The sequence below is a fragment of the Pteropus medius genome, unplaced genomic scaffold, assembly GCF_902729225.1.
Source record: "Pteropus medius unplaced genomic scaffold, Ma_sr-lr_union100, whole genome shotgun sequence".
NCBI classification, from domain to species: Eukaryota; Metazoa; Chordata; class Mammalia; order Chiroptera; family Pteropodidae; genus Pteropus; species Pteropus medius.
In genome coordinates this window covers 696,962-709,378 of record NW_024347730.1, presented here as the reverse complement: position 1 = coordinate 709,378, position 12,417 = coordinate 696,962, and positions in this window count along the sequence as shown.

Sequence of the window (12,417 nt, the reverse complement as noted above, 5' to 3'; positions counted from 1 at the left end):
TGTGCTTCAGTGTAACTTTTAACAGTTCACACATGCACGCACACACACACACACACATGCACATATATGGATCCATATATATGGATACATACAGATTTGCATAGCCAAGTCCCTAACTCGCCTGTGACTTCTGGTCACCACCTTTGCCTGCATGAAACATTGCTAATAATTATATCGGGCTCACAATTTGAATATAAATGAATATCGAAAAACCTAGTCTCCTAATCATTAGCAAACAACAAACATAAAAAGCCTCCAGGGATGGTGCCCAGCAAATAAAAAGTCGAAGAAACATTTTTCAGTTGTTTTGCAATGTCTCACATTTTGTGATTTTTGATAACTGCAAAGGGAAATAATTTTTCTTCACTGTTTACACTTCACACCCACTAATGTTAATGACACTTGGGAAACAAATGCCAAATTTGTCTTTAAGTATCGCAGGATCCCCCCAAGTGGCTAGCTGAAAATATGCACAGCTGACGATACAAATCTCTTTGGGGTAATTCCACAGCTGAGTAACAGGTTTGCACTAGCAAATTCTAATTACGCTAACTAGTTTCCTTATCATCCCCAGGGCAATATAGACCTACTTCAAGTTCAGAGGGGTGAAGTGATGAACTAGGTAACCTTTCAGGCTGTGTACTTTAGTAACTGTTTTTTCCATGATAATACTTTATTTAGATGCCAGTCATTTAATGTATCTGCTTTTGAATCACATGCAATTAACTGATTGCCATAATAAAAGCATTTGGAACTACACAGTTCAGAATCCAGTATTCATTTCAGAGCTACCAGGATTTATTCCCTGGCTCCACCGTGTTGCTAAAACGAATATTTTCTTAAGGGATAATTATGACCCCCTTGGATACTGACAAGTAGAATGAAATCACATTAAATACGTGTTAGCAAAAGTTTGTATTTCCTTAGTTGAGACCCAAAAGCTCTTAAAGAAATCCCAGACCCTATGCTGTGAACTAATAAGCACATTCACCCACATGTAGGCCAAGGCCACCGCCGCCTTTCCTGAGGGTTATTCAGTATTCAGCATACACTAAAATTATATTTGGGCAAAATATCAGAAATATTATCATTTACAACTGGTCGTGGAGCTCTCAGCATGCTGAACACGATGCAAACATGCTGAGCATATAGCCCAGTCTCCTGTATGTCTATGAAGAACGAGCTCTTCCCCTACCCACCTCCCCCGCCCGGCCTTGCACCCCGCTGCTTCCGCTGTTCGCACGGGGTCTGTGTGGATGAGAAGCCTCGTGGCTGGGCCCGTGGAAGGCTCGTGGGCGTCCACGTCCTGGTGCCTGATTGCCACAGGCCTCCTCCCGCGGTGGGGGGGAGCGGGGCGTCCGAAGCTGCTGGCTTCAGAACATCACAGATGTTCAGTCAGTCAGTGCAGCCCCCTCTCTGGTGACAGAGCTTCCCACCTGACAACACTGCATTTCTGGGGGTTTTGACTTTCAGTCTTTTTCTTAAATTTTGAAATCAAAATCCCTAAATTTTCTATCATCCATTGGCCTTCTAAGGTAACTTTTCAACAAAAGGCAAGAAGACAAGTAAATGGCGCTGAAGAAGCCAACGGCCAGAAACACCGAGGGGCACAGAAAAGAGCCCAAAGGAAAGGAAATGTCTCACATTTTGTAGTTTTCGATAACTGCGAAGGGAAATAATTTTCTTCACTGTGTAGCCAGCAGATCAGAAACGGGGCCGCTTAGCAAAACAAACTTAGACAACAGCCGCCCTGCTCCGGCCGAACATCACAGAGAAAACTGTGGCCACAGCCCAGCGTCCCAGCAAAGGCCCAGTGAGGGGCCCCAACTGCCACCCTCTCGGGCTGCGGTGAGGTGCCCGCTGGGGGGTGTCAGAGAAGCCGCAGCGGGGAGACGGGACTTCCTGTGGTGGCCGTGGGGACAGCGCAAGGAGCTCTGGCGACGCGTCCCCTGCTGTCCCCCCCCCTCGGGCAGGGCAGGGCGCCCTCTGCGCTCTGCCACAGCAGTCAGCATCACGGTTCATTTTGTGTAGCACATTGTGTTAAAATGCTTTGTTTTCTTCTCTGCGTCTCTAACTAAACGATAAACCTCTACAAATAGAGAGTTTATGATTTACCGTCAAATCCCCAGCCATCGTTGAAAAATCGCTGTTAAAACTTTATTAACCAATTCCAGACCTGTATGTGCTTCTCAGTTTCGTTCTCTTCCGTGGAAAATCATCTCGAACGATGTGAACGGGTCGGCTTGGAAAACAGAGCGTGCTCTGTGGAAAAGCACATCGATTCAACTCCGCCGGCACGAGGACGTTTTGTAAAGTGAGAGATGGCTCCAGCCACACGTGCTCGCGCACACACACGCGCGCGCACACACACACACACACACACAGCACACGTTTGTAGATAAATCTCCACTCGATGTTTAAACCACGCTCGTCATTAACAGCACCATTATTGGCGCATTCACTTGTGTTTCCATGGCAGCAAACCTCTAAGCACATTCCATCTGCTTTCCAGCTATAAAGCAAGAAATTTGTTTCCCGCTCCTCACCGTTCTCCCTGGGCACACATATGATGTTTTAAGGGGGGGAAAAAACTGCATTTTCCTAGAGGAAATTAAGAGTATGATGTAAAATCTTTCCACCTAATTTAGCCGTGAGTGTACCAAACTCGATTATTTCATGGAATTTTCGGTCATAAAGGGCATGGGAGCGTTTTCCCAGTCAGTCGTAATGGGTTACGTATATCAGACAGGATCTCGACTCTAACCGAGCACTCTAATATGCTAACCTCGGTCGATGCTTATTAGAGCTGCATTAATTACTAGCTACTTCACCTGGCCAGCACCCTACCTACAGGCACTTCCCCTGACTCCTTTTTAGTTTTACAACAATTTGGTAGAGACAGGTTTCACCATCTCACGCGCTTCAGAACCGCTCTTAACCGAGGTCGCACAAGCAACAAGCAGCAAGATCAGGGTGTCCAGCTCGTCGTCCGGACTGCAAAGCCTGCGGTTCCTAATCTGAGATACCAGTTCTCATTGAATGAATAACAGAATAAAAGTAAAAGCCAAAGGGGGTGATTTTTTAAAACTCTCCCATACACGCAAAAGAAGACTGTTGGGCTGGATAGAAAGGCAAAGCCCAACTGGAGGTTGCCCAGAAGAGGCTCACCTCAGATTCAAAAACTACAAACAGACGAAAATAAAGGAGAGAAAAATATGCGCGATGCGAACGACCGTAAGACCTGCAGCGCCTACGCTAAGACCAGACAAGCGGATTTTAGAATAAAACATGGTATAAGAGACCAGGAAGGGTACTTTACAATGACAAGAGCATCCATACACCAGGAATATGTAATGATCATAATTCTATACGCACTGAAGAACAGACAGCCTGAACACATGCAGCGAAAACACGAAAGGGGAAGTAGACAGTGGAACAGCAGCTGAATATTTCAATGACATACTCCCGATAACTGAGAGGGCATCTGCATAGACATTCAGCAAGGGTACAGATGTGAGCAACAGCTACCAACTCGACTTTGTACAGTACAAATAAAGAACTCAGCACTTAACAGGAAGATAAACGACCCATCTTACAAAAGGACAAAGGCCGAATAGACATTTCACCTGAGTGGACACATGCTTCGCTAGCGAGAACGTGAAAGATGCACAAAATCACTAGTCCTACGGGAAATGCAAACCGAAACCACAGTGAGACACGGCCGCACACCAGCTAGCGTAGCGATAATAAAACAGACAGACCGCACAGCTGCGGGTGAGAATGCGCCTCGCTAGCAGGAATAAATCTAAGCGATCCCGCCACTTCGGAAAACAGTTCAAAAGTTTCTTAAAAGATTAAGTCTAAATCTATCATGTGGTTTTGCAATTTCTATTCCTAAGAATCTACCCAAGAGACGTTAGAACGCAGCGTCTACGTGAACGCTCACAGCCGCATTAGTCGTCACAGTCAATAATCGGAATTGACCGATCGTTTGCTGCCTGGCAGACGAGTAGACGAGGCGGGCTGAATTCGTACAATGGCGTATCCGTCTGCGACACGGAGGAAGAGAATGCTGACCCTTGCTAGAGCGGGGACGAATATCCACACATTAAGAGCAGGTGCAAAGGACTGCACATCGTTTGATTCTTTTATGTGAAATGTCAAGAAAAATGAAATTTATAGACAGAAGCAGACCAGTGTCTGCCCGGGGCTTGGGGGTGTAAGTAGAGATTTACAATAAATAGGCCTAAGATAAATTTGGGTGGTGAGGGGAAACTTCTATAACTGGGGTAATGGTCTCACACTCCAGATATTTATTAAAAATCACTGAATTATGCAGTAACAGTGGGTGAACTTCATGCTATATTTCATTAAAGCCATTAAGGGTACTAAACAAGCAGGATCTCTTACCCTTGGCTGCGTATTTGAATCACCTGGGTACCCTGAAGATGCACTCCTGTCCGGGGCCCATTGTCTGATATTCTGATTCAATATTCTTGGGGTCTGGGCATCGGAAATGTTCTGAAGCTGTCCAGGTGATTGGAATGTGCAGTCATGGTAGAGAGCCACTGCAGAACGGGTCTGTCCTTCCTTGAAGCCCTAATGTGGTACGCTAATCTCACCTTTCCAACTCTCTATGAGTTTATTCGACAACCAGCTGGACATTCATTATGCCCCAGGCTTGACGTTTGTCACCAAGGAGACAAAAATAAGGACCATCTCATCTCCGTCTCCACGGACTAATGGACCAGGAGAGGTGCGACCCAGTAACTGTGGTGCTTCAGCCGAGTTCATAACAAAGTGCGGACGAGGCTAAAAGCACGAAGAGAAAAGAATGGCCCGTTCTGAGCGACGCGGGAAGAGGTCAAGAAAAGCTTAAGAGAGCGATTCGTAACCCTGGGGGATCAGAAGGAAAGGAAGCGGCAGACGAAAACGCACGAAGCGCAGGGTGCGGGGGGGAAGCAAGGAGCTCGGCAAACCCCCAAAAACCCGGGAAGGAGGAAGGGACATCGCGGGGGCCGAGGAAGGGCAAGGAGAAGCCGCAGAGGCTCTCGTGCCGCGTGACGGGATCCGCTGGGAGGAGGTGGCGTGCAGACATGTGTCCTTTAGAAAGAGCGGCCTGGCCGTGCTGTCGACAGGAGCTGACGGGTTTCCACTTCTGGCCGACGCGGGACAATAAGAATCAAATACGCACACACCCCTGAAAAAAAGCTGCATAACATATAGACGACCGTAGTTTTCAAAACGCGGGAGACAGGAAACAAAAACCAGGACCCCGAGAGGCAGAAAGCCACGAGGTGCAGCCGCCACCCGGCTCACCGCCTGAGAAGGTGCCGGTGTGCGGAGTGGGCAGAGCACCCCTGGTGGGGGACAGCAGGCTCCTGAGCTGAGGGGACAATGCCGAAGGTCTGAGGACAACAGAGTCCTAGAGAGGAGAAGTCTGCACAGAGGAGAAGGCTCCGGGAAGTGGAGAGTCCTTCTGGAATCTTCAGCTCAGCGCTGACCAGACCTGCCTGTGAGGAGACCGAGTGAGGCTGGGAGCAGCGTCTGGGCCCACTGGGCTGCCTGGGCGCCCTCGTGAGTCACGAGGCCTCGGGTAGAGTCAACGGGGGCTCTTAGCAGTGGGGATAACGAGCCTCAGACTCAGCACCGCGCTGGCCTCGCCGCAAGTCTTTAAAGCAGGATTCCAACAGGGCCGACTGTTTCCATGATATCGACTGGGTCCCACACCCGTGCTGAAGACGGTCTGTGGGAAGGTGGAAACATACAACACCCAGCAAGGTAAAGTGTACAATGTCGGGAATCCAATAAAAATTACCAGGCATGAAAGAAACGTGCCAACGTGGTCCATACTGAGGAGAGAAATCAATTGATCCAAACTGACCACGAACTGGCACAGATATTAGAATTTGCAAATGAGGACATTGAAACAGTTACAATTATTTTCTATATATTCAGAAAATTAAGTAGAGACGTCGAAGATATAAAAAGACTCAGATTGAACTAGGGATGAAAACTACAATGTATGAGATGAAAAATATACTGAAGTAACACTGGATTAGAGATGGCAGAAGAGATTAGTGAACTTGACACAATGCAAGAGAAACTCTATAAAATGAAACACAGAAAGAAAAAGTAATTTAAAAAACTGAACAGATGATCAGTGAACCATGGGACAATTTCAAGTGATCAATATATACGTCATTGAGTTTCCAAAAGGGTGGGGGCGTGAAGAAATAATGATCGAACTTTTCCAAATTAAAAAAAAAAAACACACAAATCCAAGAAGAAAAATGAAAACTAAACACAACATAAAGCGAATTATACCAAGGTACATCATAATCAAACCTCTCAAAACCAGTGACAATGAGAAATCTTGGAAGCAGCCAGAAATGGGGGCTGGGGAAAGACAATTCACGTACAAAGAAACGGAGTAACGCAGATTTCTCGCCAGAAACGAAGTGAGTGGGAAGATGGGGCGCAACACGCTGAAGCTCTGAAAAATACACAACGTCCAAAAAACTGGGCGAACAGTAGTATTTTCAACATTCGGACTTTTATATGCAACAAAAATGAGGTTCATACCTGGTATTAACTCAAAATGGATCACAGACCTAAATATAAAGCCCCAAACTATAAAACTTCTAGAAGAAAGCAGAAGAGAAAATGTTTATGAGCTCGTATTAGGCAAAGATTTCTTAAATACAACACCAAAAACAACCTACAAGGAAAGTACTGATGAAATGAACTTCATCAAAAGTCTGACCTTCAAAAGACAGTGTTAAGGCGACAAAAAGACAAGCCACAGACTGAGGGAAATTAGCCTTAAGTCAAATAGCCCATAAAAGACTTAGATCTAGAATGTATGTAGAAAGGATGAAACCTCAAAATTCAATTAAAACGAAGACAAGCAATCCTGTTTATAAAATCCTTTTACAGACTTGTCGCAAAGAAGATACGCAGATGGCAAAGAAGCCCATGAAAAGATCAGCATCATCAGTCATCAGGGAAATGCAGATTAACCCCATAATAAGATACCAGTGCATACGCATTACAGTGCCTGAGATTAAAGACCGACTATTCCGAGTGTCGACGAGAATGTGGGGCAACCGGACATCCCACGCAGTGCTAGTGGGGATGCAAATGACGCCCCCACTTTGCGAAGCAGTTGAAGGTTTTTAGCTTTAGACGCGCCCCTCCTGTGTGAGTCGGTCCCTCTGCACCCGCTGCTCTTCCCGCAGACGCGAAGTGCGTGGCTACACCCAGACTTGCGCGTGGTGCCCACGGGGCTCCGTCTGGGATGGCCGAACACCCAGGACAAAGCCAACGAGCGCCAACGGCCCGCGAGCGAGTCCACAGGCCGGGGCGTGTGCACACGGCGGGACAAGGCGGAGGGACTGCTGATCCCCGGGGGGACGGGGACGAACCTCAGAATAATCGTGCTGAGAGAAAGAAGCCAGAACTCGTCTGCACCAAACCCTGGAAAATGGAAACGGGCCGATGGTGCCTGGCAGGCCAGCAGCTGCCTGGGGCGGTAAAGTGGTGTGGGGTGGACGCAGGAAAAGGTGGGGAGCAGGCGGGAGGAAGTTTTTGAGGTGACGGGTGTGCTCTCCATTTTGATTGTGGCGATGGTTTTGCCAGAGTAACTAATTTGTCAAAACTCGCCAAAGCGTACACTGTAAACACCCGCAGTTTGCCGTGTGGTGTTCACGCCTCTGTAAAGCTGTTTTTTCAGAAAGGAGGAGGGGCCGATGCGGCTGGAGGGCTGGCCTGGGCAGGGCCTGGGTGGGCGAGGGCTTCGTCACTGCTCTGCAGTAAGCCCATTGAGTGGGGGGGCAGGAAGGTCCAGACCCCCAGGCCTGGGGCTTGGGCCGCTGGGCGAGGTGGGGGTTGGCTACCGTGAGTTCAGGCCAGGGCGGGAATTCGGTGCATGAAATGTCCCTGAGTATTTGCAGCCACACTCCCACAGCCGTGCACCTTAATTAGCTTTTACATTCTCCATGAACAGCTGGTGGCACTTTTCCCGTGATCCTCCCCCGCCCACCCCCGCCTGGCCTCCCCACCCGTGTGAGTTTCGGTCTCAGAAGGGCAAAGCATGAGAAATACGTAATGCATGGAAGGTTCAGATCCTTAAAAATCCATACACCTATTAAATAATTACTCATTTTTAAAAATATTTATGGATCACATACCGTGGGCCAGGTGCTTAGCGAACAATGAAGGAAAGATAGGCTTGGTCCCTGTCCTCATAGAACTTAGAATCTGGTGAGCAAAGAGGTGTTAAAAATTAAAGTGAAAGGTATCGTGACATGGACTGGCACAGGGTGTTCGCCAGGACGCGGCAGGGGTAGTTTGGGCAAAGACTTCCTGAAACGTGATGTCTCGCTGTAGTCCCCTGTGACAGTGGGGGCTAGCCCAGCCACGCACCTGGGCAGACGCCCTGGCGGAGAGGTCGTATGGATGGGGCCCAGCTTCGTGACGCTCAAACCCTGAGCACTACATTCTCATTTCATTGATTAGCTAACTACCCATTTTCAAGTTCCTATTACATTTTCAAAGGCTAATTTTTTAATTCATTGCAGGTATCGATGAGAATGTTCTATCTCGCATACTTTTAAATGTTACAAAAGTCTGTTGGGGAGGGAGGTACAGTTATAAATGCAAAAATATTAACATATAATGGCTTTCTCCTAGTCGGGTAAAATTCATTCGGATTAAAATCAAGATATGACAAATTTCCTGTCTGTTATTAGCCAAATATAGTTCCTGGATACAGTCCCTGTTGTGTGGGCCTTTAAGACCACTTTATGAGAGCTGCGTAACCCGGCCGAGAGGTCAGGCAGAGAAGGCGAAGGGCAAGCTCCTGGAAGCGGCTCTGCGGGCAGAGGCCGGCCTCCTGGTGGGAGACAGCAGCCTGGCAGAGCTGCGCCTGCAGCGGCTGGCAGCACCCCAACCTGCGAACACAGGCTGGGAGGAGGCACAGCCCCCAGAACAGAGCCGCGTGAGCAAAGGAATCTCCCAGGCGCAGGTGATTCTGCGCTGGACAGCTGGACCTCGTGGGATCGCTGCTGGGGACGGGACGGAAAGACCTCTGGGTCTCTGGATCCTGGCCCAGACATTTGACTTCATTCTTCATGCAGATGGCTGTGCTCTGAAATGTTTAGAAGGGAGTTAATGATTTCCATCCCATTTATAATGCTACTGATTTAAGATACGTGATTGTAAGACACTAGTTATAAGATGCGTCACAGTACCGGAGACAGGAAAATGTGAACAAATATGGAGTTTAGAATTGGCGAAAGTTGCAGAGTTGCAGAAGCCTGATGACTTCAGAGAGCGAAAGAAAAAACTTCATGAAACCTGCCTTTCATTTTTATATCCCTTTCTCTTCGTGAATCAGAGGACCATATGTCTCTGAAAATGTGAAAGTTAATGTAAGTGAAAATATTTGGAACAGTGTTTACTAGTGTTTGTAACTCGGGAGGTGACAGAGTGGGTTAATGAGGGCAAGGACTTCAGAATTATCCTAAGTAGGCCAGTTAGTCACCAGGAAAATCACTTTTGCTCAAGGACACAGTCTATATTCCTCACTAGTCACCAATTTTGCAAATGCGTACAACGTGCGTCTCACAAAAACGCCAGACAGAGCAGTCGCAAAGCCACAGCAGTGAAGGGCCCAGGAGGGCCCCGGAAGTTGTAAGGCGAGGCTGCCCCCGGCCCGGGCATCTCCACAGCCCTCCTCACAAATACTTGCAGGCTGCTGCTTCTCCAAGCCAAACATTGCTGTTTCATTCCACAGTTTGCCACACGTCATTGTTTCCAAGACTTTCCACTGTCCCCTGTATGGGCTACATGTAATCAGTTCTTTTTCTAGAATGAAATATAACTCTTTCCCATGGATGCCTAGCCAGCCCAAAGCACTAAATCTATGCAAGTCCTCACACTTTGTGAAAACTACATCAAACGTCAAGATGATGCCAACAAGGCACTTTCAGAGAACACAGGGTACCACCTTGACTCCCCCAGGACCTTCATTTGTCTGGTTAAGGAGCGTCGGAGGCCCTGGGACGCAGAGAGAGTGCTGTGTTATCTCCCCATGCAACTGGGCCCTCGTAGAGGATTCCTGGGGCCGTCACTTCTGAACGGAGGCTCAGTGAGCGTTCATTACTCAGGGAAGTTCGGAGTCTTCTGCTTGGCATAGTGAATTAGACACGGTAGCCTGAATGGGAATGGAGACGTGGTAATTCAGCACATGACATGGAAAGTGCAGTTTAATTACCCCAGAGGTTCTTTCTTCAGATAAACTACTTCTATTTTTACGACAATATTGGATCATGAACCCACTCACCTTGGTGCTGGGTAATGAGGCCTATAAAGCACGTCATAAACATGCTTTGCTTGCAATGCTCTTTTTAGAAACTCCAATCTTATGGAAAAATCTTTCTCATTATTGAAAGCATTTGTAGTTCTTCAAGAACCTTAGAAACGAAAGGGTTCTTGAGAAGACCCTTCCATAATCACAGGACCAAAGGATCTGAGGACAGTAGTGAGAAGTATTTGTCAAGTTACTTAAAATCTGGCACTGTAAAGTAGAATTTAATCTACAAATGGCTGAAAATAGTCTGAAAAAAGATACTGGTTTGAGGAGACAGTCCAATAATAGACCAACAATGATTTCAAGAAAAAATTTCTATGAAATTATATTTCTTCTATTAAAAAATATGTATGATAAAAATTCCACCTTAGAAAACCGAAAAGTATATTTAAAGAATAGTGAGTGCAAATTAAGGAAAGAATAAGAACCTATTTTTTACCCAAAAGGTTAGCACAAAGTTTAAAAGACAAGAACATGCATAGAGACCACCTAGGAAGATGTAAAAAATAAAAAAATAAAAAATAAGGGATTGTAAGTTGACAAGGTCCTTGCAATCTATGAGGTCAACCAAGGGTTGCCTTGCCTAAAAAAAAAAAAAAAAAAAAAAAAGAACATTCATAGCTAATGAGGGCATCATCCTCCGACTTTGTTCATTTGAGTACCAGTTGCTACGAATTGGAGAAAACCATCTGGAAAATGTGTATTAAAGTTTAAAATATGCAAACTTCTGAACTAGCATTCTACTTTTGGGACTCCGTCCTGTTGCAATCGACAACACCTGTATCTAAGATAAATGTATGAAAGTGTTCATTGCAGCATTATTTGTCACAGAGAAAAAGTAGAAAAACACCTGAATGTATATAATTGTGGTTAATCAACAAAAAGTATTATTTGCCTTTTTAAAAAGCACAAATTAGATGTCGATGCTAATACTGGAGGGATGCCCTTGAATTAATATAAAAAATTACAGCGCAACTTACAGAATATGGTCTTTATTCTGCAAAGCCACATAACAACCATAAAAACCAAGCACGTGTACATGATGTCCGCGTGAGCGTGAAGCCTTTGACGCTGACTGCCTAAGGGCAGGGAGGGCCCTAAGGACTGATTTAAAAGGGGGCTTTAGATTCCCAAGGTCTACTCCAGTTCTCTCGAAATCCATTCTACATAAACACAAAAAGAAGTAAAAGGGTTGCTACTTGCACCCAGTTCCAAGAAAATCACCCATCGCCGTCGCTACACCGAAACACAGCCGCATGAAAGTTCTGAAGTCATCACAGCTTCAGAGACGTGAAGTGGAAAAGAGATTGCTTTTTCATACATATCTTTCTCTAATTTTTAAAAATTATCATGTAATATTTTTGGAACTTAACATGAAATTCTTTCAAAACTGTTGTGGTAGAACTACTTAGGAATTTACACCACTATGTGTGTGCCGGGGAAGGCTCAGGACAGGAATGAGATTAGTTGCAATTACCAAAAAGAAGAAAAACATTAGTTCTCTTTCCTCTTGTACCCTTAGCCTTCCTCTCTGGCCTTTCTCTTTGTCCCCACTGCAGCCAAGTCCAGACGTTGGTAGCTGCTGGGACGAGACAGGGTCGACACTTCCTCACTCTCCTTTCAAGGTTTACCCTCTAGCACTTGCCACCAAGGTCACAAACCATGTTTTCCTACAAAGATCCTGCTGCCAACATAGTGGCAGACAGCACTTTTCTCAGAATTAGTTTCCGGGAGCTATGATGAGCTCTCGGTGTTTCATTCCCATGACCATTTCCCCTTGACCATTTCCCCTTGTAACCAAAAGGGCGCACCATGGAACCCTGTGCTTGTTATCTCAGCAAAGTTAGAGAACCTAAGCTTCGACTCCATGTGCACGGTAGCTTGTGCCAACTTCCGTTATATCAATATGGACTGTCATGTGAGCGCGTCTGGCCATAACCATGGAAGTCTAAACTTCAAGAAGGCAGACACCAGGTCTTGTATTTCATTATTTTCCAGTGTCTAGCAGAGTGCTTGACATACTAAATACGCATAAATGTCGA